The sequence below is a fragment of the Pogona vitticeps genome, chromosome 1 (assembly GCF_051106095.1).
Source record: "Pogona vitticeps strain Pit_001003342236 chromosome 1, PviZW2.1, whole genome shotgun sequence".
NCBI classification, from domain to species: domain Eukaryota; kingdom Metazoa; phylum Chordata; class Lepidosauria; order Squamata; family Agamidae; genus Pogona; species Pogona vitticeps.
In genome coordinates this window covers 71,109,223-71,136,070 of record NC_135783.1, presented here as the reverse complement: position 1 = coordinate 71,136,070, position 26,848 = coordinate 71,109,223, and the positions used below count along the sequence as shown (strand labels likewise).

The window sequence follows — 26,848 nt, the reverse complement described above, 5'->3', positions numbered from 1 at the left end:
CTGCTGACTACTCTAAAATATATAGTGGGATTGATCCAGACTTAGAGTTGATCTATTGAAAGCAATGGGACATGTCACAACTAACTAAAGTCCCATTGATTTTGGTGTATTTATTTACTCTTAAATATGACAAAACCTGGATCTGACCCAGGAATTATTCAGCAAGGTTTACCATAGATTTTGGACCCAAACCTTAGAAATTTGTATTCTGCTAGCACATGTTGTGCTCTTGAGAGTCCCCTGGACTGCAAGGAGAAGAAACCTATCCATTCTAAAGGAAATCAACCCTGAGTGCTCACTGGAAGGACAGATCCTGAAGCTGAGGCTCCAATACTTTGGCCATCTCATGAGAAGAGAAGACTCCCTGGAAAAGACCCTGATATTGCGAAAGTGTGAAGGCAAGAGAAAAAGGGGACAACAAAGGACAAGATGGTTGGACAGTGTCACCGGAGCTACCAACATGAATTTGACCAACTCCGGGAGGCAGCGGAAGACAGGAGGACCTGGCATACTCTGGCCCATGGGGTCATGAATAGTCGAACACGACTTAATGACTAAACAACAACAAAAGCACATGTTAGACATAACAGAGGGATCTTCCTCGTTCTGCTCCTCTTCTGGACTTGAGCAGGGGAATACCATTGGAGTTAACTGCCATCCATACTATCTTTTTCTTTGCAGCTGGGAGAATGAGCAGGCAGGATAGACTCCTGCTGATACCTCTGAGCAGTGACAGAAAATAATTGCATAATTGCCCTGTGTACTGCTTCCTTTCTCATTGGCAAAATGTGGTGGCTTGCAGAGGTATCTTCCCCATTCCAGGGGCTGGAGATTTTAGAGCACTCCCACATCTAGCAGAGCTTGGCTGTGGATGATGGGTCCTGCAGAACAACCTGTCTGGAGGGTGCCAGGTTAGGAAATGCTGCTCCACAAAATGCAGTAAAATGGTTTTGACTCAATGAGATGTTTGTATTACATTTTCACTCCCACTGTTGCAAGTCCTGGAGCATCATGAGCATCTTAAGCAACAGGTGGCAGGTAGGATTTGCTAGTGTTCCTTCAAACAAAATGAATTTATTTTAGCTGGAAACCTATACTTGCATGCCTGGCAATAAGGGGGAAAGCATGTAATTTTGGACCATTTGTGGCATGGTCCAGCGCAAGCTATTTCCTGGCAATCACACAACACACATGAGATCGCAAGCCTGGCCCTGATCCATGTCCAAGCTGGATCTCTCTGATCCAGCAGCAAGCTATTCTTTTGGAGGCTGGGTTGCAGCAAATCCCTCCAGAAAGGACACTTTAAGGAAGTTTAAGCGACCCTTTCTGGTGCAATCCATTCTTGCAGTCTAATCAGAGTCTTACTCTGATTTAACAATGGGACTTACTCCAAATCAGACATAGGCTTGCACTGTACGTGTGCTTATTTTGGTCTCTTTTTCATAGACATATGCATTTCAGGAACTCCGACCACCCAGCAGTCTCCCGCATCTGTACAAAACGGGAAGGGGAAAGCTTGTGCTGTCTGGCTGCCCTTCAAACTCTCATCAGCGTATTCACAGGTGACTCTCACCTATGTGTCCATGACCCCCACCTCTCCACCGGCCTCGGTTCAGGAAGATAACTAGCACTTCTCAGTTGTCGGCCTTTGAAGGAGAGTGGGGGAAGGAAGGAAGTCAAAATGAAAATGGGTTGGTTAATTAATTGCAAGCACTGCTTGAAGGACCAGCACATATATTTAATCAGTTGCCTAGTAACAAATGGCGCATGATGTGAATGCTATCAGCCTTCAGCGTGAGCAAATGCTGGTCTTTTCTTTTTATCAGTCGTCAGCATGCACGCTCTGTGTTCATGCATCCTTGTGTTCTGAAGGGCTCCTTTGCTATTATATGAAAATTGTGATCTAGAGTGGGAGTCCTGACTGACACTTTGACTTCTCCCCTGCCTGTGGCCTCCCTTCCTCTCCTGATACATTTCAAAGGGAAGCCATTCTTTGCTCACAGAGAGATGGACCTTCATAGAAGAGAGGAAGAAAAATACTCTCAACTCCTAAGTGGCTTACGCTGAGTTCACATGAGTCTTCGTCGCTTGATGACAGCCACAGCATCAAGCAATGTATTTGGACTGTGAAATAGCCATTACAGTACTGGGGCCAGGTTAGGAAACACAGATAAATTTTTGACACATTTCCACCACAATCCAGCAAGTAAAACAAATAATTGGACAAATCAGTCTGTTTCTAGTGATCATTGTCTTCTCATGGGTTTACTCATACATCTGTTTCATCCCATTTCTGCATGAATCTATTATATTTAAATTTTATTTATTCATCTAAGAACATATTTAGGCCTTTTAAGTCTGAAAAATGTAATCAAATGTCTTTTTAAAACACATTCTTTCAAAATACACAGTGTCAGGAGTATTTGCTCTCAAAGCACCCATTTGTAAATGAATTTTGGTACACTTTATGAACTCAAAAATATCCAGGAAGGGTGACAGCCACTGAATAACTCAAGTTCTGATTTGTATAGTACTCCATGAGTTTGCAAAGACTGAATTCTCCTAGCCTCCTAAGTAAGAGGTCACATGAAGAAATATCAAGAGCATATGAGTGGGAACTGTGAGCCAGCAAGCTATGAAGGACCAGGGAGAAATCATACTTAGCTCCATGGATCTTCCCAGCATATTTCAGTTTCAATCCACTCAGGAGGGAAACTCCTACTACAACTACTCTTCTCTTTTTCTTTTTGTAGGATGGGGGTTCACTGACTCTGCCTGGCTGAGTTTCACCCTCTCTCAGGTCCTCCTGTGTGGTCTCCTGCATGTCTTCTCCTGCTCGCTGTCTGCCAGACTCCTCTTTAAGAATCTGAAAGTGGTTTTGCAGTTCTACTGGTGAAGAGTGTTTTCTCCATCTTTTGCTTCTGTGACTCTTTTCCATGGTGGTTTCTCTACTATGTTTGTTCTCACCTCAGATTCTCCTCCTCTGCTTTGTCTTGTGGTTCTTTCATTTCCAGTGCCTTGCTAAGCTACTGCTGCTTGAGGATTCAGTCTATGTACTCTTTATCTTCTCTTATGGCCTTCAGTGAGACCAATCACTGCTTCAGTTCTTTCACTCTCTATTCCAACAGGGCTACCAGTTAGCACTTGCTCCATGTGTATGCTGTATTTTTCTCAGACACAAAGACAAACATTGCACATGCTTTGCAGGTCACCACCACAAAAGTGGTGATCCCTGTTGCCTTTTTTTATTTTCTTCTGTTTATCTATGAGTGCTCTTTCCTTTGTCTTGTCTGCCTTGAAGGATGCTAGGAAGATCCACTAATATATAACTACATCCAGAAACCAAAAAGTTTGTTAGGGGCCTCCCCCTTGGCCTCCTTCATCAAACTTCAGTTAGCTTTTCCGGTTTGCTTACTTTGGTTCTTGGTCTCTGTCTCAGTGTTATTCTTCCACTTAGGAGTCAACAAGCAGAAAGGCCCTCCAAGTACTCACACCTCCTATTTTTGGCTCTCAGCAGTTATCAGGATATGCCCCTTCATCTTAAGCTAAGCACCTGGTGCTTCTGAATGGGGAATTCTGAGGGGTTACTTCCTGCTCTTAATTTAAATCACTCACCTTTCTCTCTTTGCCTCCTTGCTCTCCCCATTTTCTTTGTCTCTTCCTCCAGTAGATCCTTTCCTTACTACCTTTCTTTATTAACTCTCTCCATCAAATTCCTGTTAGCTCTCCCTATTCACTCACTCTGGTCACTTGCTCTCTGGGGTCTGTCCCAGTTTTATTCCTCTGCTATGTTCTGTTAGGAGTCAGGAAACAGGGCAAGATATGGGAAATTGGTAGGTTTCAATGCACAAAGCATAGTCACTTCACAACACAGAATTCTGTTTCCATTATGTATGTATAAATAAATACCTCTTGAACTATCAGGTAACTAATGATTGCTTTGCATAGTGATCACTTGGTAACGGTGTCTGACAGCAAGGATTGCTTATAGTTTCTTACTATTGTTTATACTGTTAGGTTAACTGAGCTATATATGCAGGCACACAAAGTACATGGGGAAAGTCTTATTTTTTTGAGCTAAATGAAAAGGGCACTTTTTTTAAAAAAGTCTGTCACTATGTTCTAACATGCCAATGTTGTTCTGTCATTATCAGGTTTTCTTTCCCACTGGAGAGAAGGACTACATTTCATATAAAGAATTCCCACCAGAAATGTTTATAAATTCTCCATCAGTGAAATATTCGTCCGTCATGCTGCGCGGAAGCTAATCTAATTAAGATGGAATCTGCTAAATTTAATAGCCTGCTATGAATTTTTACAGACATCTGGTAACTGGGATGGTGGTTCAGCTCTCTGTGTTAATTTGTATTGTCCAAAGAGCTGATACTGGGAGAACCATGTTACTCTTTCTGGTGGATATCAATCTTTAATTGATTTCAGGCCCAGGTTTCTTGAGGAAGGATACACCCATGGGTCTCATGTGAACTGGTTCTCTCTCTGATAATTTACCAGGAAGTTGTTATATATTGCAAAGAACAGATCAGTGACTCTTCCCCTTTAAATAGTACCAAAGGAAGTACATGTAGGATACACTAAACAGGATTTGTGTTGTGAACCTTTCTTAAGATTAGAGTTTGGAAATGTTATTACATCTACAATGCCCCCCATGCCAGCATACCCATATGTCGCACTAGCAGGGGATTCTGTGAGCTGTGGTATGAAAAAGGAAATTTTCTAAGTTCTGGTTAAGATGCTGTTGACAGAAGGAATGGATTTATAATTTTCTCCCTGATGCTAGCTCTCAAAATATAGTCTAATGCAAAATGCACCAGTTTGGATTTGATGCCTCAGAAACATCTATATTTGTACAGCCTAAAAATATGAAGTAAATGTGATTGCATTATTTCTGTGTATCTCTCTGTTTTCTTTTCAGAAAAACTGAAGACAAAAATAGGACTAAACTGTCATTCCTCACATTTCTGTATTCCTGCTTCATATGCTAGCTGAAGATACCAGTACTCCTCAGGGAAAGGTGATCTGAGCAATTGGAGGGCTGTTCCTTTCCCATGATGCTTTGCTTTAGGAGACCACACTGACAATAGCACATATCCTTCTGTCTCTCTGGAGCAGTTCCACATCCCCACGAGCCACAGTCTGAGACTTTTGCATTAATGTGATCTTGGTACTTTTGTGGTTTACTAATCCATCAGCCAGACATTGTACACACATTTCTTTACATCGAGGCTTATTTCATTGGTGTTCGGGTTCCCTTGGCATCACTCTGAGCCATCCATAAAAATGCAGCTATTTGATTTACAAATGATTCAGGCAGGAATCAGCAAGGAAAAATGGGAGATGTCTAAAGAAACCAGAATGGTTGACTAAAGGACTTTCAACTGAACTAAGTGGTTTTTTTTAAAAAAAAAAAAAACATGTACAAGAAATGGAAAAATGGGGAAAACACCAAAGAGGAATACAAGAAAATGTCTAGTATATGGAGGAGGAAGATAAGAAAAGCAAATGTGCAGAATGAACTCAGGCTTGCCAGACAAATTAAAAACAATAAAAAGGGCTTTTTTAGTTATGCCCGCAGCAAAAGGAAATGATAGAGTCACTGTGTGGACAAGATGGCCAACTACTAACAGAGGACGGGGAAAAGGCTGAACTTCTCAACACCTTCTTTGCTTCTGTTTTCTCCAAAAAGGAAAATGGTGCTCAACCTGAGGGGCGAAGAGCAGGTGATGTAGTGGGGGAAATGTAGCACAGAATAGGTAGAGAAGTAGTACGGGAATACCTGACTACTCCAAATGAATTCAAGTCTCCAGGGCCAGACAAATTAAGTCCAAGGATATTAAAAGAACTGGCAGAAGTAATTTCAGAACCATTGACAATAATATATGAGAATTCTTGGAGAACAAGAAAAGTCCCCACAGACTGGAAGAGGGCAAATGTTGTCCCTATCTTAAAAAGGGGGGGCAAGAAGACCCAAATAATTATCGCCCAGTCATCCTGATATCAATTCCTGGAAAAATTCTAGGCAAATAATTAAACAGACAGTTCGTTATTACTTAGAAAGCAATGCTGTAATCACTAAAACTCAACACAGGTTTCTCAAAAACAAGTCATGCCAGACTAATCTGATCTCTTTTTTTGATAGAGTTACAGGGTTGATAGATGAAGGGAATGCTGTGGATGTAACATATCTTGATTTCAGTAAGGCCTTTGATAAAGTTCCCCATGATATTCTTGCAAGGAAGCTAGTAAAATGTGGGCTAGACAGTGCTACTATTGTTTGAGTGACAAACCCGAAGAGCGGGTCTCTTCATCCTGGAGAGAGGTAACTAGTGGGGTGCCTCAGGGTTCTGTTTTGAGCCCTGTGCTATTCACCATCTTTATCAATGACTGGGATGAAGGAATAGAGAGTACCTGTATACTGATTAAATCTGCAGGTGATACCAGATTGGGAGGGGTTGCTAATTCCCCAGAGGACAGGATTAAAATTCAAAATGACCTTGACAGATTGGAGTCCTGGGCCAAAAATAACAAAATGAATTTCAACAGGGAGAAATGTAAGGTCCTACACCTAGGCAGAAAAAATGAACTCTACAGATATAGGATAGAAGACACCTGGCTAGACAACAGTAGCTGTGAAAGGGATCTAGAAGTCTTGGTAGACCACAACCTGAACATGGCAGCAGTGTGATGCAGCTCCCAAAAAAGTCAATGCAATTCTTGGTTGCATCAACAAGAGTAAAAGCTGGTCATGAGCTGAGGTGCTAAAAGCAACCCCCCAAAAGCATTCTTCAGGTACATGTGTATCAAAAGAAAGAGAAAAGAAAGAGTGGCTCAGCTATTCAATGGGTATGGGAAAATGTTTACAAAGAAAAGGCAGGACTACTCAATTTCTACTTCATCTTATCTCATTTTTTGATCAGATAAGATCCCTGTTACATGGTGGGAATGCTGTACATGTAATACATCTTAGCTTCAGCAAAGTCTTTGACAAAGTGCCCCATGATGATTAGCAAGCTAACTAGGTGCAGGTTAGATAGAACAACTATCAGGTATACGCACAGTTAATTACAGAATCATAATAGTGCTTATGAATGGCTCCTTCTCAAACTGGAAAGAAGAAGTGTTAAGTATTCCATCCAAAGATCATTCTAATCTGTTCTCTCAGCTCATGGGCTTACTCTCCCAATTTAAGGACACTTATTATCTCAGAGCAGAGGTGGAAAGAATGCCCACTAAATGTATTGTTTTCATTGAATTAGGTAGGGAACCTCCTACTACAACTATTCCTATGTGGGTTTTTTTTTTGGTAGGATGTGGGTTCACTGACTCTGCTTGACTAAGTTTCACCCTCTCTCATGCCCTCCTCTGGGGTCTCCTATATGTCTTCCACTGCATGGTGTCTGCCAGACTCCTCTTCAAGAATGCGGAAGTGGTTTTGCAGTTCCACTGCTGAAGAGTGTCTTTCCTGAGATTTCAGGATAAAAAACAGAGTAGTAAAAATGAAGAAAAACTTCTGATGTCACAGACGTTGGCAGGCAAGGGTTGTGAGAACAGAGAGGGTTCTCCCCCCCCCCCAGTAAGAACCTCCTGACAGTAGGAACTCTTCAGCAATGCAATTGACTACTTTCAAAGGTGATGGACTCTCCTTCTTTGTTGGTTTTCAAAGAAACATGGGATAAATCTCTCTCAGGGATGCCTTGATTATGGATTTCATCATGGGCTTTGACTTGATTTCTCCTAGTGGGCCTTCAGACAGTACAATTCTATGGTTCTCCATACTACCACTGCTTTGCAAAATAATGGCTCGATGAAACAAGATGTGAATTGCAGTTTTCCTGTCCTGCTCTTTCCCTAGTCCAAATATGATGGGTCCAATTTCTGCATGCCAAAAAGCTAGAAGCAAGCAAAGAGGAAAGGGAAGAAAGCTGATGGGTGCATATTTATTTATTTTTTATTTATTTATTTATTTATTTATTTATTTATTTATTTATTTATTTATTTATTTATTTATTTATTTATTCATTCATTCATTCATTCATTCATTCATTCATTCATTTATTCATTTATTCATTTATTCATTTATTCATTTATTCATTTATTCGATTTCTACCCCGCCCCTCTAGACAACATCTACTCGGGGCGGCTTACATATCTTAAAGCATATTAAAACAGCTTATAAAACGTATATAGTGCAATTATTATAATTAATAGTAACCAAGATGGCAAAAACTCAGAAAAAGAAAAAGAAAAAGAAAAAGAAAAAGAAAAAGAAAAAGAAAGAAAAGATCACTTAATTGACTGGAGGGAAGGCCTGTTTAAATAACCAAGTTTTTAGTTGGCTTTTGAAAACACCCAGCGAGGGTGCCAGCCGAATTTCAGTGGGGAGTGTGTTCCACAGCCGAGGGGCCACCGCTGAGAAGGCCCGGTTTCTTGTTTTCTCCTTCCGGGCCTCCCTCGGCATCAGTCCCCTCAGCCGTCCCTGCTGGCTGTGTCAGGTGATTCGGGTAGATCTGGGCCGGAGGAGGCGATCTACCAAATATTGAGGTCCCAAACCGTTTAGGGCTTTATATGTAATCATTAACACTTTGAAGTCGATGCGGAAACGAATAGGTAACCAGTGCAGTGCAGCCAGAGTGGGGGAGATATGCTGATATTTTCTCACCCCACTAATAAGCCTGGCTGCTGCATTCTGGACCATCTGAAGTTCCCGCATCAGCCTCAAAGGCAGCCCCACGTAGAGTGCGTTACAATGGTCTAATCTCAAGATTACGAGCGCATAGACTAGAGTAGTGAGGGCCCCCCGATCAAGATATGGCCACAGCTGGGCAATCCGCCATAGATGAAAATAGGCGGAACAGACCACGGACGCCACCTGGGTTTCCATGGTAAGCACCGGGTCCAGATGTATCCCCAAGCTGCCGACCTCACTCTTTGCGGCGAGGGTCGTCCCTCCAAAGGAGAGGGAGTCACCTATGCCACTGACGGGAGGGCCACCCACCCTCAAGACCTCCGTCTTGTCCGGGTTCAGCCTCAATCCATTTGACTACATCCATTTCAGTACAGTCTCCAGGCAGCACTGGAGGGACCGGAGGGCATCCACTGACGTAGGTGTAAAGGAGATGTAGAGCTGTGTGTCATCAGCGTACTGATGACATGATGCCCCACGCCCTCTGATGACCCAACCCAGCGGCCTCATATAGATGTTAAACACTATTGGGGAGATGATCGACCCCTGTGGAACCCCACAGTTGAGACTCCATGGGGCCGAGACACTCTCCTCAAGCTGGGCGGTCCTCCAAGAAGGAACGGAGCCAGGCAAGTGCAAGGCCACCGACTCCCAACTCGGAGAGCCTCCCCAAGAGGATACCGTGGTCGACGGTATCAAAGGCGGCTGAGATGTCGAGGAGGACCAACAAGGACACACTGCCCCTATCGGCCTCCCTCAACAGGTCATCCATCAGTGCAACCAGTGCCGACTCTGTACCATAGTGCGGCCTGAAGCCCGACTGAAATGGGTCCAGAGTACTGGTTTCGTCTAAGAGCACCTGAAGCTGATCTGCCACCACCCTCTCAACCACTTTGCTAAGGAAGGAAACACTGGCGACGGGCCTATAATTGCCAATTTCGTCTGCCGCCAAGTTTGGTTTCTTCCTAATGGGCCTAATGAGTGTCTCCTTGAGGGCAAGGGGAACCTTGCCCTCCTGGAGAGACCCATTAATTATTGAGGTGGCCCATTCAGTTGTTACAGGCCTGGCTGCTTTGATTAGCCAGGCTGGGCAAGGGTTGAGAGAAGAGGTGGTGGCCCGACAGCGATCAAGTGCCTTGTCTACCAAATTTGGTGTTACAGGCTGAAAGGAGTTGAGAATAACCTGGAAGGACGGAGCGCTGGACATCTCTGCTCGATCCATTATATTTAAAAAAGGAGAAAGGTCACGGCGGATGGCCTCCACTTTAGATTTAAAAAACGCTGCAAATTGGTCAGGTGAGATCCTGACCAGTTCTGAATAGATCGCTAACTATACGGAAAAGTTCCACCTGCCGGTTGGAAGCTTTGCTTATCCGGTCAGCGACGTAAGATCTTCCAGCAGACTTTACCTTGGCAAGGTAACGGTTAGTTGCGATCCTGACAGCAATCTTATTATAACCCGTCGGTTCCTTCCTCCAAGTGCACTCTAGCCATCTCCTTATTCGCTTCATCGCTCGTAGATCCTGACTATACCAGGGTCCTGGCCGAGCTCTGCTCCGGAGAGGGCGTTTGGGTGCAATCGTGTCAACAGCCCTAGAGATGGAGAACTAGCCGTCAACCAGGACTTCACTAGGAGCGCCAGACAGTGCCGCTGGAATCCCTCTCATGGTATCCTGGAATCTCATTGGATCCAGTAACCTTCGAGAGCAGACCATCAAAATAGGTCCCTGCTCCCTGCGGGGGGGAAGCGCCATTGCGAGGTTACACATGGTCTGACCATGACAAGGGGACTGACACAAGGTCAGTCACCATCAGACCATGCTCGCTACACTCGGTAGAAAAGACCAGATCAAGCATATGGCCACCCATGTGTGTGGGGCCATTGACATGTTGGGACAAGTTCAAGAAAGCCATGGTTTTGAGACCTGCAAGCCCAGTGTAAAGACCTGAATGTCAAAAGGATGTGTCCGTCACTCTTATTTTGCATAACAGTCCCAACATAGGTAAGAAAAGAGGACAAAGGATACAAACACACATTTGTGCACAAACACATACACAGGAAGCTAATGGGGTATAACTCTGGAAACTGAGGGCATAGGAGAGAAAGAAGTCTAGACTGTAAAACATGTGAAAATGAGCTCTTGGTTCATGTTTTGGGGAAATGATTTTATGACACTAAAGTGATTTAAGTTTCATTCTTTATCTCTTGGGCATTCTTGGTTGCTATTGGTTTGTCATTTCAGATTGCTTCCTTATGAGATTTAACAGCACAGTAGTGACCTACCCTTAAGAGAATGTTCCACATAAAAGAAAGTTAACATCATTTTCCGAAGCTTATCTTATATGGGCAACCTACTGTCTAGCTCTCGCTGAAGCTTTATTTACGGAAAGGAAAAATGGAAAAGCACCTTTTAATATATATAAACAAAGTTGTAAATGACTGCCCTCCCTCATTATGAGTACATTAAAATTGATGAGGAAACATTTTGATACAGAGTGCAGCATTATGTTGGTTTGTGTCAAATCTGGTCCAAAGCAAGCATAAATTGCATGAATTCCAACCAGTTACCAAAAGAGAAACCACAGTTTTAGTTTTTAGTGGTCTTCTTTAAATGTGCTTATGGAAGTCAGGACTATTGAGATTATGAATCAATGACATGAGCTATAAATCCAGAGAGATATGCTAAAAGCTGTGAAGCAGCTTCTGCCTGCCTAGAACTATAGGTGAACAAGCTACAGTTGCAACCACGTGAAGGTCAAAAAGTGATGCCATTTCAAGCATGCTAAATGAACCCACGAGATTTGTAACCTTGCTCCCAAATGAATGTGCCCTCGAACAGGAGACAACAAATTCTGATAAACTCCACTGTTGATATTCCAACTGGCAAGTCAGAGGGTCCAACCCATGGGAATTACAAACCAGAATTCCAGCAAATTAGAATTAATAGCCCTTGCAGATTTTTTTTCATTTGAATTAGGTAAGAAATCTCTAGCTATGTATCCAGTAATCCTACCTCTTGCAAAATAGGCAACACAGAAGCCAGCCAATAACCTATTCTGTGCTATTCCACAGAGAACTGAAGCAGCACAATAGATGAAGCAGCAATTAGACAAAAACTAAAGCTAAAGGTTCTTCTTGAAATTTAGTCCAGTCACATCCGACTCTAGGGCACAGTGCTCATCCCCATCTCCAAGCCATAGAGCCAGCATTTGTCCGAAGACAGTTTCCGTGGTCACATGGCCAGTGTGACTTAGACACGGAACGCTGTTACCTTCCCACCAAGGTGGTCCCTATTTATCTACTCGCATTTACATGCTTTTGAACTGCTAGGTCGGCAGGAGCTGGGACAAGCAACGGGAGCTCACTCTGTCACATGATTCAATCTTATGACTGCTGGTCTTCTGACCTTGCAGCACAGAGGCTTCTGCGGTTTAACCACAGCGCCACCACGTCCCCTAAGACAAAAACTAAATACCCTTCCAAATACCATTGGCATATCTCTCCTGTTCTACATTGAAGAACATACGGCTTTATTATTGTTGTTGGTTTATTTTTTAGTTATATATTCAATTCTCTCAATTTTAAAAGACTACCAATTTGCTTTTTTTTTTTTTTTGGCTTTTTTGTTAGTTTGTACTCCACCTTTCTCCTTAAAAAGGAGCCAAAAGTGGTTTGCATCATTAAAAGACAATATTAGAAAGTAAAAACAGTGAGTACACAAATACTAAAAAGGATCAAACAGATAACTCCCTAAAAATGGCAAACAAAACCAATATGAAAACACATTCAAAGCAGAAAAGCACAAGTATCCCTTTACAAATCACACTCAGGTAGGTGGTCACTGAGGGAAAGCTTGTAGACTCACCTGCCCTGTCCTGTCCTGGTTCACTCCATATGTGTTGCAGTGCAACTTCCATTATCTGTTGATATCACGTTGGGAAAGACTGTAAACCTATAAAAGTAGGACATGGCATTTGTGTTCCTTGCTCTTCCATAATAATCTTTTCCGACATACATTATAAATCTCCAGGCAGGGCTTGTCCTTGTTACAGCTCAGTGTCTAGTGCCTGTAGGACTTTATGAAGAAATAGTGATAATGATAATAATTCTGCTCCAGCAAGTATTCCTTGCCTTCTAGTCAGGTGTTTCTGGCTCAGGTTATCACCAGTAGAGCTGCCTACAGTTCTGTTCTCTTACCAGTTTCACAAGAATTAATCTATTCCTCCATTTAATGCTAAATTAACAGTCTACAAGAAGATGGGAGAGACAAGGTTATGGTTAATTTTTTTAAAAAAAGCAATACCTGGATTCAAATGAACCTACAGACTACAATTACTACATTTTTAAAATAAAATGCCATCAAAAGATATAGGGATACAGCCCATAGGACACATTCAAACACTGAAACTAAAGCATAGGCATCTACCAAAGAAATTGCTAACATTTCCAGCCTTTCTTGGCTGGAGTTAAACTACTGTTGATCGATATTTTACAGACAACAATAATGAATAATTATACCTTGAAAATCCTGTAATGAAACAATCCAAAAGAAGCGGGAGACAGTGTTGGGGGACTAGACGGCCAGCTTAGAAGACACTCAAACAGCTACTGAGAAAGAATGAAGAAGAAATACAAACACTGCTGTCACAAATGAAGCAACTGGATTAAAATCAAAAGGACATCAAGTTGCTGGTGTGCAGAGGCAAAAGAAGAGTCTGGTGCTGCATGCTGCATTTACCTGGAACGTGGAATCTGAAAAGTACGAATCAAGTTCAGCTTGAATCGAAGAAACAATGAATTGAACAGTTAAACATTCTGTACTTGGTTTGAGTATGATAGAGTGCATGGGAAAGGTGATTTTCAGATAATTACAAGGAGTTTTGCTCTGGAAACAAGAAACATAAAAGAAACAATGTGGTTGTCACATTGTGATGAAGGTTAATACAATTAGTGAAGGACTATAGTTCAAAGTCTAAATGATAAATATCAGTCAGATTTCATAGAAAGCCTATCAACATAACCATTATTCAGATCTATGCAACTGGAAGCAAAAGAGGGAGAAGCTCTATTCTCTCTGCAAAAAGAAGACTGAGATGGATTATGTACAATCCATGAACTGTTAAATTCAACAAAAAGATAAAGCTGAAATATTTATAATGCCAAAATAAAATCTAAATAACATTCCTAAAGAATTTAAAGACAATGTAAATAACTTATTTGTATTGTTAAACTTAATTAACTGTAAGTCAGAAATACTGTGGATTGAAATGAGAGATAACATGGAAGAATACAAAAAACTGTCCCTATAGTGTACAGAAGGACAAAGATAACTATTAGAGAATAATCATTGCAAAGAAACAGAAGATAAGAGGAAGGAAGGAAGGAAGGAAGGAAGGAAGGAAGGAAGGAAGGAAGGAAGGAAGGAAGGAAGGAAGGAAGGAAGGAAGGAAGGAAGAGATGTTTTCCATAACATCCATGAAATCAAGGGGTAATTTAATCCCAGATTAGGGATGCTGAAAGATCAGCAGGTGGAATATATTATATGATCAGGATAAAATAATGAGAATATTGAAACAATATACAAATGAGCTACACTACAGAAAAGAAGTAAGGGTGATAGATTCATTCAAAGAAAAATCCTTTGATAAGGTATCTTCAATTTTACAAAGTAAAGTTTAAAAAGCTCTCAAAGCAGCTGAAAGAAATGCCACCATGAACAGATGGGATACAAATAAAGTTCCTTGGAACTATAGAAACTAAATCTATCAAAATCCTAACAAGAATATGCCAACAAATACGGTTATCAAGACAATGGGTCACAAACTTGAAACATTCGATATGTTTTCCAGTCTCAAAGACAGGAGAGCAAAGATTTCAGTAACTACAGAACTATTGCATTAAATTTCTTTTTACTACATATAGAGTGAGAAAAGCCATATATTTAAGCTGGATTCAGAAAAGGAAAAGACACTATAGACCATATTATAAATACTGTATTCATCTGCTGCTTGAGCACATCAAAGAGTTCTGGATGAAAAGTTACTGTTAGGATAGAAAATGGAGAAACAAAGTACTTAACCAATTAGGAAAAATATCAGGCATGGTGAATGGAGGAGTGGAAATTTGTGGAAGAAACATCAATAATTTAAAATATGCTGATGTTGCCATATTACTGGCAGAAAATAGCAAAGACTTGAAGCAACTACAGATGAAACTAAAAGAAGAAAGAGCAAAAGCTGAATCACAGCTGAACATTTAAAAGCTTCTTAAAATGACTACAGAACTATTATGTGACTTTAAGGTTGTCCATGAAGACATGTTCTTTCTAGAGATGGGACATTTGTATTTGTATTTGCAAATATCGGCACAACAGGTGCCTGGGGAAACCAGACCCTCCCCTGAGAACAGGCCAGTCCACTTACCACTCACTGCATGGTGGGCACAGCCATTATCATTCACATTGCACCAATCATGGAAGTAGCCAAGCCAGTGCTTCCCCACCCCCACCCCACACAGCCAACCACTCAGCAGCTGAGCGGGGAGACTTGTCATCCCACCTCCTCACCGGAGTGATCAGCTATACAGGGAGGCAGGGAGGCACCGACCAGGCTACTTCTGCAACTGGTGCAATGTGAACAACTATGGCTGTGCATGCCATGCAGCAAGCAGTAAGTGGACCAGCTGGTTCTGGGGGGAGGGTACGGTTTTCCCAGGCACCCGTGGTGCTAATATTTGTATTCATATCTCCAGGTATCTGAATATGAATATCCAACCTCTACGTCCAAACGGAGACTGCAGCCAAGAAATTGAAAGAAGGGCAGCTTAACTGTATGGTGTTCTTAATTATTTTGTGCGGATGTGAAAGACAATGAAGAAGGGTGTCAGGGGAAAAAGATAAATTCATTTGAAATGTGTTATTGGGGGAGAACATATAGATAACATGGGCTGACAGAAAGATAAATAGTTGGTGTCCTGGTCAAATCAAAACTGAACTCTAGTTTAGACAGTACAATGACAAAAGTGAGGGTATAGTACTTCGGAAATATCATGAGATTTTATAGCTGGGGAAGATAGTAATGCTAGAAAAAGTGAAAGGTAATGAGAAAACAAGGAAGACTTAGCATGAAACGTGTTGACTCAATAAAGTAAACTACTTCAGGAAGAAAGTTCCAGATTGGGGAAAGCAATCTTAATCCAACAAAAAGAGAATTTCAGAAGGGGGTCAACAGAGATGGAACCTTGTTACTCCCACTGTTTATTTCAGAACTATTATTTATTTATTTAGCAAAATAATAAGAATAATTCAGGGGACATTGACGACAGCAGGGTTTTAAAAAATCTAATATCTACCATTGACCAATTGATTTGCAGACCTAACATTTCAGACTCCTTTCTGTAGAAATATTATTTCAATTGTTCACAGCCTTGAGTAATCCAGGTGTTCTTGGCCTGCAACTCCCAGAAACCCCAGTCAGCATAGCTGGTGGGAAAGGCTTCTGGGAATTAGAGTCTAAGAAAATGGTGCAATGGTGATGGGAGTCAAAGGGTTATGGATTGCCACTGCAAGTGTAACACCACACAACTTGCTCTCTTTGGCATTTCAACTGCTGACAGGACAACATTCAACCTTTGGCAGTAATTCCACAGCAGTTCTGTGAACAGGCCAAATCTAAATGAAAATTAGATATTTTCCTGGCATTCCCAAGGAGGGGGGGTGCAATCTTCTCTTTTTTGAATTAAAGGAGCTATTGGAAAGTTAATATATTAGTTTTTAATCCTTGTCCACTTACAGTGAAAATGTGGGGATGTCATCCATGAAATTTGCCATAGCTGCTTGTGGACTTTTTCAGGGAATCATGATAACTCGTACTTTACCACAGATCTAGGACTGGTAACAAAATACCTTCCCTGGTCCCTCAGAAATAGCCATTCCAGTCTCAGTAAAGTCTCAGTAAAGCTGGAGGCTTAAGATGATGAAGGAAAATCCAACAAGAAGGTAAAAGAGCCCTTGAGTGTCAGAAACAACATTTATCCCTTGAATAATGAAGGTATATTCATGAGCTTTTCCAGGCAATATAAAAAAATATTGCCTGGAAAAGCTCATGAAATGATTTTTCCTCCTTAGTGCTGTGTTGGCACTCAGCTTGTTACAGGGAAAGCAGCCGTAGTGCTGTTCACAATTTTTTAAAAAGGCATCTGGATGAGTGCTTCAGTGCTGGCTTTGCATAGCAGGAAAGCGGAGAGTCAGCACATCAAGAATAGTCTAGTAATACATCCTAAAATTGTGGGTCAGTACAAGAATTAGAGGATAGCTTTCTCTACCCCAAAGCTTCGCACTCACTTTCTTAACCAGTTGCTGCATGAGTGACCTGCTATGGGGAGAAGACAGCAAAGAGGAGTTGAAATATCTAGAAGAATCATGAACTATAACGGTAGATAAAAATTGGTGTGAGGGGAGAGAAACAGGTAATCCATAAGTGAATAAGTCACCAATGACTCATCACAGGATATCCAGTGCAAAAGCTTTCAGTGATTATGAGAGACAAATATTTCTATAGGTTAATTGGAACTGAAAGGGAAATGCTAGGGCGAAGAAGAATTTCATTTCACCCTAGGACAGAAATGGTGTACATTGCATGTTGGGATAATGTTGCATGCTTAAAGGAAAATGCCTATAAAATTAGCAAATTTATTTATGTATCTATTTCCTGCCTATATTCATTCTTAATTAATCAATCAATCAATCAATCAATCAATCAATCAATCAATCAAGCAATCAATCAATCAATTAATTAATTAATTAATTAATTAATTAATTAATTATATTGACACTCCACCCTTCTATCAAAAACCACACTCAAGGTAGCTGAAAAGGTTGTTAAAACAGATTTAGAGCAAGTTTTAAAAATTTAATCATTAACACAAAATAAACGAAGCAGTTAAAACCATGACAATAGTCAATACTGTACTACAGTTTATAACATGAGACCACTTTGAACAGGTGGGTCTTCATATACTGTATCTCAGAAGGAAGCCACAGTGTGAACCAATTACAGTTCTGATGGGAGTGCAGTCTGCAGTCTGGGAGCAGATTTGGGATAACCCCACTGTAAGGACAGCGCTGATCCACCTGAGAAACGGTTGAAGGCTCAGACATTCTGCTGACAGCTTCTAAACATCACTGGGTCCACCAAGCAACAGGCACTGAAAAGGTGGATAAAGCCTAGCTTTTTACCTTTCAGTCAAGATTATATGGTGGTAAAAGGATGCACACAGGTAACTAATCCCCACTAAATGAACCTGAATATTAATTCTGACTGTCAGTCAAAGTATCAAGTTCTGATCTGGCTTATCCAAGATTTAAACCTATGTGATCATATTAACTTAAGTGGTATTACTCTGGAGCATGGCAGAGTGTTTTGAGATTGGAAGAACAATGCCAGCGACTAGCCACTTCCCCTTCTCCTCCCCCCATTTACCATTTCTTTTGATTTATAGATTTATTTGGCAAAAGACACTTTATCTTGCTTGTTTTTATTTTAGCTTTTTCTTCCCCTTTCTTTAAGGCATAAATCTGAACGGACATTTGTAATACGCAGTGTATGCACATGATTTTAAACCATTGCCCTGTTGCTGTACTTTTAAATTACCCAATATCCAAATCCAAAATCTACTCTGTTCTATTTGGCTGATGCTCTCTAAGATTTAGCCTGACACTTTCCAAACAGACTGTATGCAAGAAATGTCTGGCTTCATTCTGCTGGTTATCATTCTCCTCTTCTCTTTCACTCCCCTCCCTGCTTCAGAGAAATTTCAGCTAAATTCAGCATACGCTTCCAACAGTGCAAACGTGTGATCTTAGCCAATCACTGGGGTTGTTTGCAAAACTTCAGTAGGTGGCAGCCTTTAGTTGATAAATGTTTTGTTATCCAAGTGATCTCATTTAGTGCAACTGTTGCAATATTAATAAACCGAATTTAGGATTGTATGTGCCAGGATGGAAAACGTTGCCATCTCGCTGGCATTGGCTCATCCGAACTGACAACAACATTTTCTTCCTGTTGCAGAGGAAGAACCATCCCTCTGTGTCTGCATGTGTTTGGTTTGAGGGCAAGCTGGGGAACAGATGGGAGCAGAGAGGGAATGAAGACACTGTAGGGTTAAGAGCCTGAATTGTACTTAAAAGTCTTAAGACTTTCTTTCTAAACAGTGTGCCTGGGAAACGCATAACCCAGAAGAATTGGCTGATTGTCTCACTCTGTTCTTCGCTGTATTGACTTCAATTCCAATGTAGACAAGGTTGATGGTTGCTGAAGCATCCTGTCTAACTGCTATTGAACAGTCATAATAGGGTTGGCCTGACATCAGAGGTACCTGAAGACAGCTGGTCACAATATCAGGCCCAGTGGCCTGCATTTCTACCATGGATTATCTTGAACTCTCATTTTGTGAACCAAGCCCTTACTTGAAGAGCTATACCTTGCATTTGGAATAGGTTAATAATGTTGACTGACTCTGATTTGTTCCTGCAGAAAGAAATGTTCAACTTTTCAAAACAAAAATGATTGCCTTGTTATTTTCAGTGTTGCTGCAAGATAGAGAGACTACAAGTCCCAGATGCTAGGTGCACCTCAACCCACTCACTGATTTCAACAGCTCTTGACTGCATGCTTGATTACGACTGGAATCTAAATGCTGAGCTAACAATTCAGTGGAAATGGATAGAATTAGAAGTACGGTAAGTGGCTCTGTTCTCTGAATGAGCATTGGGTTTTGTTTTGTTTTAAAACAATTATATCTCACCTTTCATTCTGACAACAGTTTCCCAAAGTGTGCAAAAGACTCACTAAAGTACATTGTACCAGGCAAAATCTAAACAAACAAAACAAGACAAAAACATTTGGACCTTAAAAATTAATTATTATATTTTAATGTGAGCTTTCGTAGACATATCCATAAAATATGTGCCACATGTTTTTGTCTTATCTTGTTTTGTTTCTTTGGATTTTCCTGCTACATTTGCACAGGCTAACATGAGTACATCTCCTAAATATTTAGGCTTGGGGGACAGGTGTGCTAGAAAATGTTCACTTTCCAGGCCTTTGGTGCGCCTACTCACCAGGAGGCTATATCCCCTATTGCTCCTTGAAGTTCTGTGAAGGCTATAAAAGGAAAGAAAAAAACTTACTGCTGAATTTGTGGATTGTGATTTTAAAACCAGAGTTGTGGTGTTATATCTGTCTTGGGCTCACTTTCACAAGCATTCAGCTTCATCCCTCTTACAGTTGTACCACTTCATCTAAATCAGCAAAGACAGACACAATCCAGAATATACGGAATATCTACAAAGGTATAATCACTAGAGCGTGGGGCACTGCTTGGCTATAAGTTCAATGATCACTCAGAAATATGTTGATATTTTTACAATTGTTTGTTTATCTGTTTGCATCAAAGGCTTGCCACAGGAAGAGACCAACACTAAGATGGAAACAGAGACAGAGACAGTGACCAAGACAGAACATCCTAGAAGAGGGAGGGAGCGGGCCTGATGAACAATAGGTATGCGAATGGATGAACTAGATTAAAGTGATCCATATGCAAATGATGTGTGCGCATCTGATTACATCAAACCATGCACAGTTTAATGAGTATGGCAAGATGCTTTTATCTGCTTGGATGTGCTCTGAAAAGATGGGTGAGTGTAAGATAAAACAGGGCTTAATAAGAATGCCTTTCATTGCTAGTTGAATCTTCCTTTACATTTGAACCCCTACCCCAGAGAGAAGGCAGAGATCAAGCATACAAGAGGAATTTTGGCATATAAAATATATATATGCTGACAAATACATGCAAGGGCACAACATGCTTAACAGATGCACATGCAAGTCTGCTATATTCCTGCATTTTTTCCCTTTACAAATGCAGAATGCAATGTAACTTGTACCCAAGTAGATACTGACGTGTCATAGCACTTACGGTACTTTTTGCTATCACACACAATTTAGGGGTTTTATTAAGGTTCTTGTTTTCCCAGCATTACTTTTCTTGCATCTTGCTTCAGTGCAAGCTTGTGCAATGTGTTTATACATCTGCACAGAAAATCTGGTTATTTTTTGTCCAGATTTCTCTTATATGTGCATTTTGGTTCACACCTTGCCTAATGCAACCAAAACATTTCCTCTAATATCATACCTTTTATCAGAGCTTGGGGATATTTTTTTAAAGTTACAGCTCCCATACATTTTCCTGTATGCATTTCTAAATGTGTGTATTCGCCTAGCTTTTGTACTTAGAAACAAAGTACATATGCTCAGCGTGTCAAGGGCAAGAGGTATCCATCACTAGGATTTGGAAGGTATTACCTTAAAAAGCAAATTAAAATGGGTAAAATCCTGTTGTATAAATTTATGTAGGAATAACTCAAACTGACCACCAGAACCATGTAATTTAACTCATGGAACAGCCTTCCACTTCTAGCTTCCAAGGCTTCCTAGGGCCTTTTGCCCTGGGAAGCATTTGGGAGTTTAGGGATGCAGGAGTGAGGGAGACTTGTATAGTCAAACAAATTGGTGCCAGATCCTTGCCACCAATCCCAGTCCCTGGATTTATCACAGTCCTTTAAATCACGGTAGACAAAGTGCATCATAAGACAAAATGTGCCGCCCCAGCACCCAATCTTCCCCCACCTGCTACACCCGAGTTCTCCCATCAAAAAAGTAAAAATAGCTGCTCCTAGAAGCCTTTAGGAATAGGGGGTCAACTTTTATATTACTTGCAGCTTCCTAGAAATTTTAACACTCTCCCCCCCCCCATTTCAAAACTAGAGTGAGATTTCTGATCACTTCTAGGTTTGCTTTCTTCAGAGAGGAGTGATTTGGTATGTTCGGTGTGGCCAGCAGAAGATTGTGGGTTGTGTGGGCTCCAGCCCTGAAGAAATTATTCATCCCTTCTAAAAATGGTTATATCATAGACATTAGTAGATACACAGATCATTTCAAGGATTTAATTCAAATGGCACTTTCTGCTTGCACGAGTAAAGTTATGTAAATCTTAACAGCAAATTGTTGGTTGTATTCCTCGACATGCACCTCATCACATGATTGGGCAGATATCCAGGAGCACAACCAGCATCTGGCTAATTAGCAGCATTTATATGCATGTTCGATGCGTTACCTTTCTTCTTGGGTCAATGTTTAGTTCTACAAATATTTTAAAGTATATATTTGTTTCAAGTTATGTAACTGTTTCATTCTATCATTTAAAAAGACACAACTGGAATTATGAAAATCCAAAGTCGTCTTGTTTATTGCATTTTCTTTCCCACTTCTCTCTCTCTCTGCTGCTCGCAAAGAGTCTGTTACGAGCCCTGGAGGTGAAACTGCTCAAAGAACTTCAAGGTTATGAATTGCAAAACTCTGCCTTTCATTTATTTCACAGTAAGCAAGAAAAGAAGAGCGTGCAAGAGAATAGCACATTGGATGTGGAGAAAAAAAACACCCAGTCGTACAGCTCAGCTCACACAACAAAGAGTGCTTTAACTGTACTTAAAAAGCAAGTCAGCTTTTACATAAATAGAGGAGGGGAGAAAGAAACATGACAAACATGCAAAAGTAATAATTTCCAAGCAATATTTCAGGGGAGTACAAAACTGGCCAAAGGAGATAAACAACATATGGGGTGACATTTCTGAAAAGTGAAAGCTGGGCTTGGGGGGGGGGGAGGCATTTCTGAGAATTAAGGATTTGTTGCAGAGTGGAGAAAGAGCATTTGAATTTATCAAAGGGAAAGTGCTTGATGTTGAAAAGAAGGAAGATTCTGAGTACAAAGGACGTATCAAGCATCTTGGATGATGTGAAGTTTTGAAAAGTCATCTGAGAATAATTAGACTTAAAAACGTAGTAATTGCCTTGCTGGATTAGAGCAGAGGTTCACCTAGTCTAGCTTCCTGCCTTCAAAAGCAAGCAACAGCCACATGTCCCTAGGAAACTCAGAAGGCATTGGATAGACCAGCAGGGCTGGCCCTACCATTAGCCAGAGCAAGGGAGCTGCCTCAGGAAATGGATAGTTTTTTAATGTATTGTTGTAATTTTATCTGAGAGCATGTCCCGCAGAAGATGTTACTGTGATCAATCTACAGTATTTATCTTCTTGTATGTGCCTTTTGTAATCAGTCCCAATATCGATACTTGAGAAGTTTGTTTACTTCTGTCTCCATTGTGAAATAGATACCTAACTCCTATGTTTGCATTCTGCTCTGCACAGTTAGAACAGCTTGATATCATTGTTAACCATCATGGCTCCATTCTACAAAACACTGGGATTTGTAGACTGGTGAAGCACTTTGCCAGAGAACTTTAGTGCCCTCCACGGAGCTACAGCAGAGAACTGTAAGTACTTTTGCAAACTGCAAATCCAGAATTCATGACGACAGGTCTATGGCTGTTAAAGTGGTTTCATGCTGCCATAAACTATTCAGTATGGATTATGCTCCCACCTGCTACTACCTACTACTTAACATGACATGTAGTTTTTCTGAAGACTCTTTGCAGAGGTCTTCATTGAAATCTTCCAGAAATCCAAAATACAGAAAATCTACTGGATTTTCCCTTCCTTCATACTTAATTCTGTCCTCAGGGGATTTTATATACGTATTATATGGAACAAGATTTTCCACCCCAGAAGCCAAACTACTTCTTCTCCTACAAGGCTTGTTCTTCTGTACCTTTAAAAACAAATGTTCCACTAGCCAGACATTAGTGTGTGTGTGTGTGTGTGTGTGTGTGTGTGTGTGTGTGTGTGTGTGTGTGTGTGTGTGAGAGAGAGAGAGAGAGAGAGAGAGAGAGAGAGAGAGAGAGAGAGAGAGAGAGAATATGTTTGTAGGAATGGGATTTGGACAATCACATCAGTATGGTCAAAAGAAGTCAGAACAGCATATGGACTCCCCAGGGCTATTTTGGCCCCTGGCACAAAAAAGGAGGGGTTCTTCCTGCCTGCCCTAGACCATCATCCTTCCCCAAGTTTTAAAAAATATGTTTAGGTTGAAATTGGTTATAGTCCTAGTAGCAAACCTCTTTTTTTCTTATTATTATTCTCCCTCTCATGTCAGAGGATGGATGCCATCAAAACTATCCTGATTTTGGATGCACTAGCTTCAAGCAATGATGTTGTGCTCATCCAAGCTAGACTCCAAGTTCTTCAGCCAATAAACTCTTCTCCTTTCCTGCACTTCTTTCTCCATTGTTTTCAACATGAATGACCGACAGCAACAATTGTATGTTTCATTATGGTCATCTTATTAATTTCAGATCTTTTCAGATTGCTTGGAAGAATGTCATGAAGTTTCAACGACTGGTCACTTTTCCATGTGTTGTTTCTTCCTGAAACTTCATTTTGCTCCTCCCATTGAATCCGGGCAACCCTTTGTCACTTCTTGAGTCAGTTCTTCAAAGGTACTGCCAAGAAAAATAATGATGGAGGAGTGACGCAGTCTTCCAAAGTCCTCTGTAGTGGAAACAGATGCAAAGAATTCATTTAGCCACTGCTTCTCTATAATATTTCTTTCTTCCTTCAGGACTCTCTCTTTGAAATAATAATAATAATAATAATTTTTGTCATCTGAATGGTCCCATTCTTTCTCTGCCTGGTTTCCTGCTCAGACAGCAAACCAAATCATTCAAGAGTTACTGGCTACAAAAGACAAGAATAATTGGCAAAAATCTAAGACATGACAGATATACTTATCTCGCAAAACTGCTCCATCTGAGGTTCTATTTCTCGGATTGCCAGTCAAGCCATTGCATCTGTTTTGTGTATAAAAAGTCGACTCTAGTTTGCTTACGCAAAATAATAGAACAAGAAAGTAATTTCCATTCTGCTTCGGCCAGGCTGATGCTAAAAAGAGTAATCCATATTTATGCACAGTGGGTTGTCAATGTGTTACACAGGGCTTCTAAACGTGATCCATATTCAACGACTGAATGCACGATTATGCAGAGGAGGGTGCTGAGTGCTTGAATCTCTCGCTCTGGAACACGCAGAAACCAACAGGCACACATTCTGCTCCAGATATTGAACTCCATCACTTACACTAGGAATGTGTGTTTAAAATGCAGCAGCTGTGTTGGACCGTCAATGGGTTGCAGTTGTATTCTGATGAAAGACCAAGGTTAATTATGGCAGAGGTTAAAAAACTCATTTAATTCAGGCATGGTTCTGTTAGAAAGAAAGAAAGAGGTGATTTTATAATGGTTTTGCAGCATGGCATGCAACTTCATTCTTAGAGTTTTATAGTTGTCTGTTTCGACTATTTAGACCTGCCTAAGAAATATAGAAGCTTTAAAGAAGGGGGGGGGGAGATTTGACCCATCAACATTTTTTTTAGAAAGAGGAAAGAATCTAATCTCATTCCTCCCTTTTTCTCATGGTTTACAGTCATCAGCTGGAATGTACAACTTTGTCAGAGATTTTGGCTGTACTTGTCTGGATGTCAAAACCACCTTTTATCCAATTATTTTAAATATTGACATTATAAATGAACCTTAAAGCTAGTGTTTACGCATAATAATCTTTACTGAGCAAATTTTCTTTGAAAACGACTGCGCTGGGCAGCAGCAAAGGAACCTTTTGGCATTCTGTGCAATGAATGGCATGGTAAACCTCACCCACTGGCCCAGTTATAGTTTGCTCACCATAATGGATTACATAGCTATCTGCAGACAAGAACGTTTGGGTTACCATTCACCGGAGACCAGTAGGGGTTTTGATCCTGAGCTGAGGTACAACAGACTCCACCTTGTTTTCCTTTTGCAAAGATCTGTTTCAGATAGTTAACAGTGCAGAGAAATTTCTCAAACTGGCACAGAGTAATGGCTAGCTGCAGAAGAGCTAGGAAGACCCTTCTTAAGAGTAATTAGTTACAATTACACTTCTGAGCCCCCCTCAAAAGAGTTACTGGCTGAAATCTAGTAATAAGTCACAACTAGAGTAGGCCCACTTGAATCACTAGAACTTATGGAGTTGACTCACCAACTCCCCACGGGTTCAATGGGCCTATTCTAGCACAATTTACCAGTCTAGCAACAGAATTTCAGCAACTCTGTACTCATAATATCTAAAAACTAACAGTTTACTTTACTATTTCTTGAGTTGAGCAATGATAATTATTTTTAATTGTCTTCGTAAAACATTATTGATACAACATAAATTTGGTGACTTCCTCTCATCTACCAGAGGATCCCCATTCTGTTTATTGTATCAGACATCTGTAATACCTATAGCTGAGCCACACACACTGAAGTGTAAACCCATTTAATCCCACATGCCAATGTGTTGTCGTTACTCTGCCCCTCCTTATTGTTACCAATTTTAGGGGAAAGAGTTCCCACAGGTCAAGTTTTTAATGCTACTCATGTCTGTCCTAATTTTTTCCCAGAGACTGAGATTGTTACTCTGGTGAGTACGTGTATTATTAAGTACACCATATAGAGGAATGTGGGTTTGCTGCTGAGCAAAAGAACAGGTGGCAATGTCACATGAGAGATTTATGACATGGCTAGGCCCTGGGGTCCCCACATTCCAATACAGCAGAGACTCCCAGTGTTTCTGCCACTTACAGAACCTGTGCTGTAAATTCAACAGCTTTGCAATATATATATATTGCAAAGGAGTAGCCCTACAAATGTTGCTGGATCATAATACCCATGATCCTATGTTGCCTGGTACTGATGGGAATGTAAGACCACCCACATCTAGGAGGGCAACATATTCCCCAGATCTATTCTTGGACTGAAAATGAAATGTGGGGTGCTTGTTTTGTTTCTAGAGCTGGATCTTCTTTCTCCATAGGGATTTTACAACTGACCTGATCTCTACCTGAGGAACACACATCATCTGAATTGTCTAGCTGCGGGAGAAGATCTGGTAGATGAACTTATCTCATGACCTTGTGGTCCTTCCTAAGTCAATAATATTGGTAAAATTAACACATCATATAATGTTTCAACTGTCCAAAGCAATTTTCATGCATTATCTAAGTAATACTTGCAACAATCTTGTAAGGGAAGTCGGTGTTCTTATATTTTTGTTGCAGATGGAGAAGAGAACTAAAATTCAATTCCTGCGACTGCCCACCAAATTAGTAACTGAGA

General features: G+C 40.8%; 1 long non-coding RNA gene across 1 annotated transcript; it reads left to right on the top strand.

Annotated features, from left to right (window-relative positions):
* Positions 1-15,533: 15,533 nt before the first annotated feature.
* Positions 15,534-20,242, top strand: LOC144585927 (uncharacterized). Its single transcript, XR_013540555.1, has 2 exons — positions 15,534-19,435; positions 20,157-20,242. It is a non-coding gene; the product is annotated as an uncharacterized LOC144585927 (long non-coding RNA).
* The last annotated feature ends 6,606 nt before the right edge of the window (positions 20,243-26,848 follow it).